The sequence below is a fragment of the Aquarana catesbeiana genome, linkage group LG08 (genome assembly GCF_042186555.1).
Source record: "Aquarana catesbeiana isolate 2022-GZ linkage group LG08, ASM4218655v1, whole genome shotgun sequence".
Lineage (NCBI taxonomy): Eukaryota > Metazoa > Chordata > Amphibia > Anura > Ranidae > Aquarana > Aquarana catesbeiana.
The window spans coordinates 278,113,447-278,120,409 of NC_133331.1; the positions used below are offsets into that span (position 1 = coordinate 278,113,447).

Genomic DNA, 6,963 nt, shown 5'->3' on the forward strand with positions numbered 1-6,963 from the left:
TTGTTCTAAAGGGATCACGCATGACTGGCACCCATTATTGGCAGGTTGAGTGTTGTTAATGACATGGATTTGCTTGAGGCTTTCCAGACCTTTTATGATCTGGCTACCCATGGATAAAACAATGATTAAGGGAATTTGATCTTATTCCTCAATAATACAAAAGGAAGAGCACAGCAGGTTCTCAGATACCATTGGAGCTGGTTCACAAAAACCCAAGTTCCAATCTCCAGTATCTATAGTTTTCAGGGATTTCTATCCTAAACAGGGATGCCTCTTGCCTCACCTTGTCTACCCACTCTGGTCCTCACCTAAACAATGCTAAATGATGTTAGATTGAAAATCGTTTTACTGTATATGAATCTTTACTAACTGGACTAAGGGTTTCTTTAGGGTATTTCTTGTATGAATGATTAGAGTCCCCAGATAATGGTCTCTGTTCCAGGTTTGGAGAGATGGAGAATGAGACTATTGAGATTATGTGAAAATAATTGATCATTATAAGGTATATAACTTATGAATGCAATCTTTCTACTGTACTGTTTCCTAATAAGGGATGAAAGAATAATATTTTTCATATAACTATTTTAAGATTTGTAATAACATTTGAGTCAAATGATTGATGTTGGAATTAAGTGACATTGGTAACAAACATTTATATACATCATGTGGTACAAATATCTGCTCTGTACCAGTATAGTTCTCTAACATCTGGACAGACATTTCCACAAATCTGCACAAGATTTTTTGTTTCTACTATACCTTTATGTTAATTAGGGTTTATATTTTGTTTTATTTGCTTACTCAGAAAAATGTTAAACCCATTTTTTATACAAGTAAAGCAGTACCTTTTGTCTTTATACACTTCTCATTCTTAAAGTCTATTTCTTCAAAGTTTAAGAAGTAGCAAAAATAAAGTTCAACAAAGGACCTCTGATCAACCTACCAACAGGACAGGTACTTATTACAGGACTACAGAAACCCACAAAAAAATAGATCTCTGGGAGTGTAAATGGCTATGGTGCCTAAACCCAAAAATGTAGGGGAGGTGCATCCAAAAAATCAACACTTCAGAAAACCACAAGAGAGAGTCTTTAATGATCATGGGACATACAGTGGGGATGGAAAGTATTCAGACACCCTTAAATTTTTCACTCTTTGTTATATTGCAGGCCATTTGCTAAAATCATTTAAGTTCATTTTTTTTCCTCATTAATGTACACACAGCACCCCATATTGACAGAAAAACACAGAATTGTTGACATTTTTGCAGATTTATAAAAAAAGAAAACTGAAATATCACATGGTCCTAAGTGTTCAAACCCTTTGCTCAGTATTTAGTAGAAGCGCCCTTTTGATCTAATACAGCCATGAGTCTTTTTGAGAAAGATGCAACGAGTTTTTCACACCTGGATTTGGGGATCCTCTGCCATTCCTCCTTGCAGATCCTCTCCAGTTCTGTCAGGTTGGATGGTAAACGTTGGTGGACAGCCATTTTTAGGTCTCTCCAGAGATGCTCAATTGGATTTAAGTCAGGGCTCTGGCTGGGCCATTCAAGAACAGTCACATTGTTGTTGTGAAGCCACTCCTTCCTTATTTTAGCTGTGTGATTAGGGTCATTGTCTTGGCCCAGTCTGAGGACCTGAGCACTATGGAGAAGGTTTTTGTCCAGGATATCCCTGCACTTGGCCGCATTCATTTTTCCCTCGATTGCAACCAGTCGTCCTGTCCCTGCAGCTGAAAAACACCCCCACAGCATGATGCTGCCACCACCATGCTTCACTGTTGGGACTGTATTGGACAGGTGAAAAGCAGTGCCTGGTGCTTGCCACACATACCACTTAGAATTAAGGCCAAAAAGTTCTATCTTGGTCTTATCAGACCAGATAATCTTATTTCTCACAATCTTGGAGTCCTTCAGGTGTTTTTAGCAAACTCCATGCAGGCTTTCATGTGTCTTGCACTGAGGAGAGGCTTCCGTCGGGCCACTCTGCCATAAAGCCCCGACTGGTGGAGGGCTGCATTGATGGTTGACTTTCTACAACTTTCACCCAAGTGCATCTCTGGAGCTCAGCCACAGTGATCTTTCGGTTCTTCTTTACCTCTCTCACCAAGACTCTTGTCTCCCGATAGCTCAGTTTGGCTGGACAGCCAGCTCTAGGAAGGGTTCTGGTCATCCCAAATGTCCTCCATTTAAGGATTATGGAGGCCACTGTGCTCTTAGGAACCTTAAGTGCAACAGAAAATTTTTTGTTACCTTGGCCAGATCTGTGCCGTGCCACAATTCTGTCTCCGAGCTCTTCAGGCAGTTCCTTTGACCTCATGATTCTCATTTGCTCTGACATGCACTGTGAGCTGTAAGGTCTTATATAGAGATTTGTGTGGCTTCCCTTAACAAGTCCAATCAGTATAATCAAACACAGCTGGACTCAAATGAAGGCGTAGAACCATCTCAAGGATGGTCAGAAGAAATGGACAGCACCTGAGTTAAAAATATGAGTGTCACAGCAAAGGGTCTGAATACTTAGAACCATTTGATATTTCAGTTTTTCTTTTTTAATAAATCTGCAAAAATGTCAACAATTCTGTGTTTTTCTGTCAATATGGGGTGCTGTGTGTAAATTGATGAGGAAAAAATGAACTTAAATGATTTTAGCAAATGGCTACAATATAACAAAGAGTGAAAAATTTAAGGGGGTCTGAATACTTTCCGTCCCCACTGTATATCCATATAAAAATAACCAGTGACAAAACCCCCTTAAAAATGAGTGCATCCCCCCCCCCAGACCCTTCCTACCCCCTAAGCCCCCACCCACCCAAACCCAGTTAGTCCACCTCTACCTTCACCACTACCAAAACTCAATTCCTCCCTCTCTCTAATGATGTGAATACTGGAGTCCTAACAAAAGTCCCACCAGGTTGGTTACCTCTGCAGACTAGAACAACCCCCCCACCACCACCCTCTCACTGTTGGGAGACCTTGTGTCACACTGGAGTGCATGCTGGTGTGAATGTTCAGCCAGGATACCTCGCTATACTGCATGGACGTCCCATCAACACACACTATTACTTTGATTGCACCACCCTCATGTCTGCAGGAAGCAGGACACGAGGACTATTGTATCATGAGCCATATATTGGTGTTTATATGAACATTGCTTATGCCCAGCATCTGCATGCTTCCCATGAGCTACATATGTAGCTGCAGGCTGTTACACCCTGGCCATATCCAGTGCAGCACAGTTCATATATATGTTGAAGATGAGAAGCTACAGGCTTTATGGACATGTTGTGTGGTTGTTGCTTTCTCTTGCATTAGGTTAGGACTCTGTCAGTGGAAGGTCTTTGTGATGGCTGTATAGAGTACTGCACTACTAATGCAATGACAGGCTGTGTGGGAATAATCCAGTAATTTAGCTGAAGATCAATCAGCTGCTTAAACCACAAAGGGTCAGCTGATTCAATCACTAGCAAGCTGGACTCAGCTTAATATTTATAAGACACCTTCATAAACCTGTGACAACCATATTGGATTCATTGCAGTTTCCTGGTATATGAAGATTGCACACAATACCTCTACAGCTTATGCTTATCACCACAGTATCTATGCTATACCCCATAACTGCTGAAGGTTGATTAGCCTTCACTACATTCTATCAGTAATTTACACCTACCCTGTTTCCCCGAAAATAAGACCTAGCGTGATTGTTGGTGATGGCTGCAATATAAGCCCTACCCCCCTCATAAGCCCTAGTTAAAGTCCTTTAGGTCTTGTTTTCAGGGTAGGGCTTATTTTCTGGGAAACAGCCTAGGGCTTATTTGGGGGGTAGGGCTTATATTGCAGCCATCACTGACAATCACGCTAGGTCTTATTTTCAGGGAAAAAGGTTAGGAATGGGCTTGGATCTAACCCGCCAGTAACCCGGCACTGCACACCGCCAATCATAGCCAGCGTGTGTATGTGCAGCTGCTGGTTGGGAAATGCCTCACTGCCTATGATTGGCAGTGTGCAGTGACAGCCTCCTCGGGGTGTTCGATTTGAACACGCCCGAGCCTATCACTATTTACAACAGATTGGACCCGGCGCATGTGAGAGGAGTATTACACTGAGAGTAGTGGACTATCTGGTATAGAGCAACTAGTTATCAACAATCCTCTGCAGAGGTTACCAACCTGGTGGGACTTTTGTTAGGACACCAGCATTCACATTGTTACAGAGAGGGGGAATAGGGTTTCAATAGAGGAGAGGGTAGGGGTGGGCTATCTGGGTTTGAGTGGGGTGGGGGTTTGGGTTGGGGGTTAGGAAGGGTCTGGGGGGAAGGATGCACTAATTTTTACGGAGGTTGTCACTTGTTATTTGTATATAGATATACAGTATGAGCAAGAACATTAGATGGGGATCAAACTAATAAGATCTAACAAGTAAATGGTATTATTCTATTGAAAAGCTATATGATTCAGAGCTGTGTGAACTTTAACTGTTAAGCTAAATACAGTCTAGAGAGCTTACAAGAGTCCACATGTGTAGATCTACATCATAAATTGATATAAAAAAAAGTCATGCAGACATGAGCGGGCAGGTTATCATTCTTTCCAAACAGGTATTTTATACTTTTGGTTGACCATAGCTCTATACATGGCCGGATCTAGGGGGGATGCTGAGGTGGGCTGTGCCCAGGGCTGGGACAAGGGCTGGGTGCAATGGTTTACTGCAGGAATGGGGGCGCCTACCTTCTATTACAAGGCCTACAGTAGTAATGACAGCGGCAGTGATTTTGACAAGCAAGTAACTGCTGGGTGTAGGATCTCCTAAGCTTGCACTTCATAAACGAGGAGGAGGAGGTGCAGTTTGGCATCTTTGCCCTGGGTGCTGAATGACCTTATCCTGGCACTGGCTGCACCCCCCTAGATTTCAGTTGCACCCCCCAAACCTTTCTTCTCACAACCCTCTTCTCTGTGTGGCTCTTCTCCACACAGCACAGAGCTGAAATCCAACTCTCTCTCTCACACAGCTATGTGCACTGCACTGTGATCAGCTGGTGACTACAGACACACCGCTGTTCTGACCTGGGAATTTCACAGGTCAGAAGTACAATATAGTCACCGGCTACACACAGTGCAGATCATAGCTGTGTGAGAGAGAATTGGATTACAGCTCTGTGCTGTGTGGAGAAGAGCCGAAGAAATCTTGCTGCCTGTGCTCAAGCTGTGTCAATGGTGACCCCTGTCCTCTCTCCTGCCAGCAGTGACCCCTGTCCTCTCTCCTTCCAGTAGTGACCCCTGTCCTCTCTCCTGCCAGCAGTGACCCCTGTCCTCTCCTTCCAGTAGTGACCCCTGTCCTCTCCTTCCAGTAGTGACCCCTGTCCTCTCTCCTTCCAGTAGTGACCCCTGTCCTCTCTCCTTCCAGTAGTGACCCCTGTCTTCTCTCTTTCCAGTAGTGACCCCTGTCCTCTTTTTGGCCAGCAGTGACCTCTGTCTTCTCTCTTGTCAGCAGTGACCCCTGTCCTCTTTCCTGCCAGCAGTGACCCCTGTCCTCTCTCCTGCCAGCAGTGACCCCTGTCCTCTCTCCTGCCAGCGGTGACCCCTGTCCTCTCTCCTTCCAGTAGTGACCCCTGTCCTCTCTCCTTCCAGTAGTGACCCCTGTCCTCTCTCCTTCCAGTAGTGACCCCTGTCCTTTCTCTTTCCAGTAGTGACCCCTGTCCTCTCTCTTTCCTGTGCACTCCCTTGCCGACTCACTATACACTGTCCAGCTGACCCCTGTATGCTGTCCTAAAAACGAATAGCCCCAGTACACTGGCCTACAAACTGCTGATCCTATCCTTTGCACTGCTGACCCCTGTACTTTTCCCTGCTGACCTCCCATCCTCTGTCCCCTTACATTTTTTTATTGCACCCCCACATCGGACAGGCTAGATCTGGCCCTGCCCCTATAGCAACCATTATACCTAAAATAATGGATTCCTCTTTTACATATCAAATGCAGTTAAAGCTTGAAGAAACTTGGGAAAAGAAATGATCGAAAACATTCATTGTGCAAAATAATCCATTATGGTAAAAGTGATATGAGGAACCTTGCTATCATTTAAAATACAAATAAAACAGAGGAGTCATTTAAACTTTATCTGAAATCTGAATACCAAGGTATCTTTCCTTATCAATAATTATATTAAGAATAATATTATGATAACGATATTTCAAGATTATCCTTACCGGGTAATTCAGTTGGTGCTGAGAATGAAGAAGGCTGGAAGTGGAGTAGACTGGACTTCAGTGAAGGTCTACCCTACAAAGAACGGAGTTGGCTTATATAATAAAAGACAAAGAAGTTGAGTACACAGAAATTTGAATTAAAGTTCAATTTAGAAGTCACATCTTTCTTTTCTCACAAACATTTTACCACATGGATTGATTCAAATATTTACCTTCTAGCCTCCAGGTGGGACAAATATCAGCACCCAGTCAGCAGTTATCTCCTGATCTACTATTTAGAAAGTTTTAATGTAAAAGCAATTTAAGAGGAATTCCAGCCCATATTTTTGCTTTGCTTTATACACTCACCAGCCACTACACCTGTTCAATTGCTTGATAGCACAAATTGCTAATCAGCCAATCACATGGCCGGAACTTAATACAATTAGGCATCTAAGCGTAGTGAAGACGACTTGCTGAATATCAAATAGAGCATCAGAATGGGGAACAATGGGGATTTAAGTGACTTTGATCCTCTGGATCAACTGTGGTATAGGATTGTGTATATAGGACTGTAATGTTTTTCCCCTTCTATTGTTTGAACTGGATGGACTTGTGTCTTTTTTCAAACAGATTAACTGTGTAACTATGTCAATAAGGGTCAACAATAGAAATGGGCGAACAGTTCAAGCAAAAGTTAGTGTAGAGTGTAAATGTAGTATTAGTATAATGTGTGAGAATAGTGTGTCAGTGTAGTGTGTTAGTGTACAGTAGTGC

General features: G+C 43.1%; 1 long non-coding RNA gene across 1 annotated transcript in view; it reads right to left on the bottom strand.

Moving 5' to 3' along the window:
* Nucleotides 1–6,350, bottom strand: part of LOC141106547 (uncharacterized) — a 98,326-nt gene extending 91,976 nt beyond the window's left edge. Inside the window, exon 1 of the long non-coding RNA XR_012235736.1 lies at nt 6,208–6,350. This is a non-coding gene — a long non-coding RNA (uncharacterized lncRNA). The remainder of the gene's footprint in view (nt 1–6,207) is intronic.
* Between the last annotated feature and the right edge of the window lie 613 nt (nt 6,351–6,963).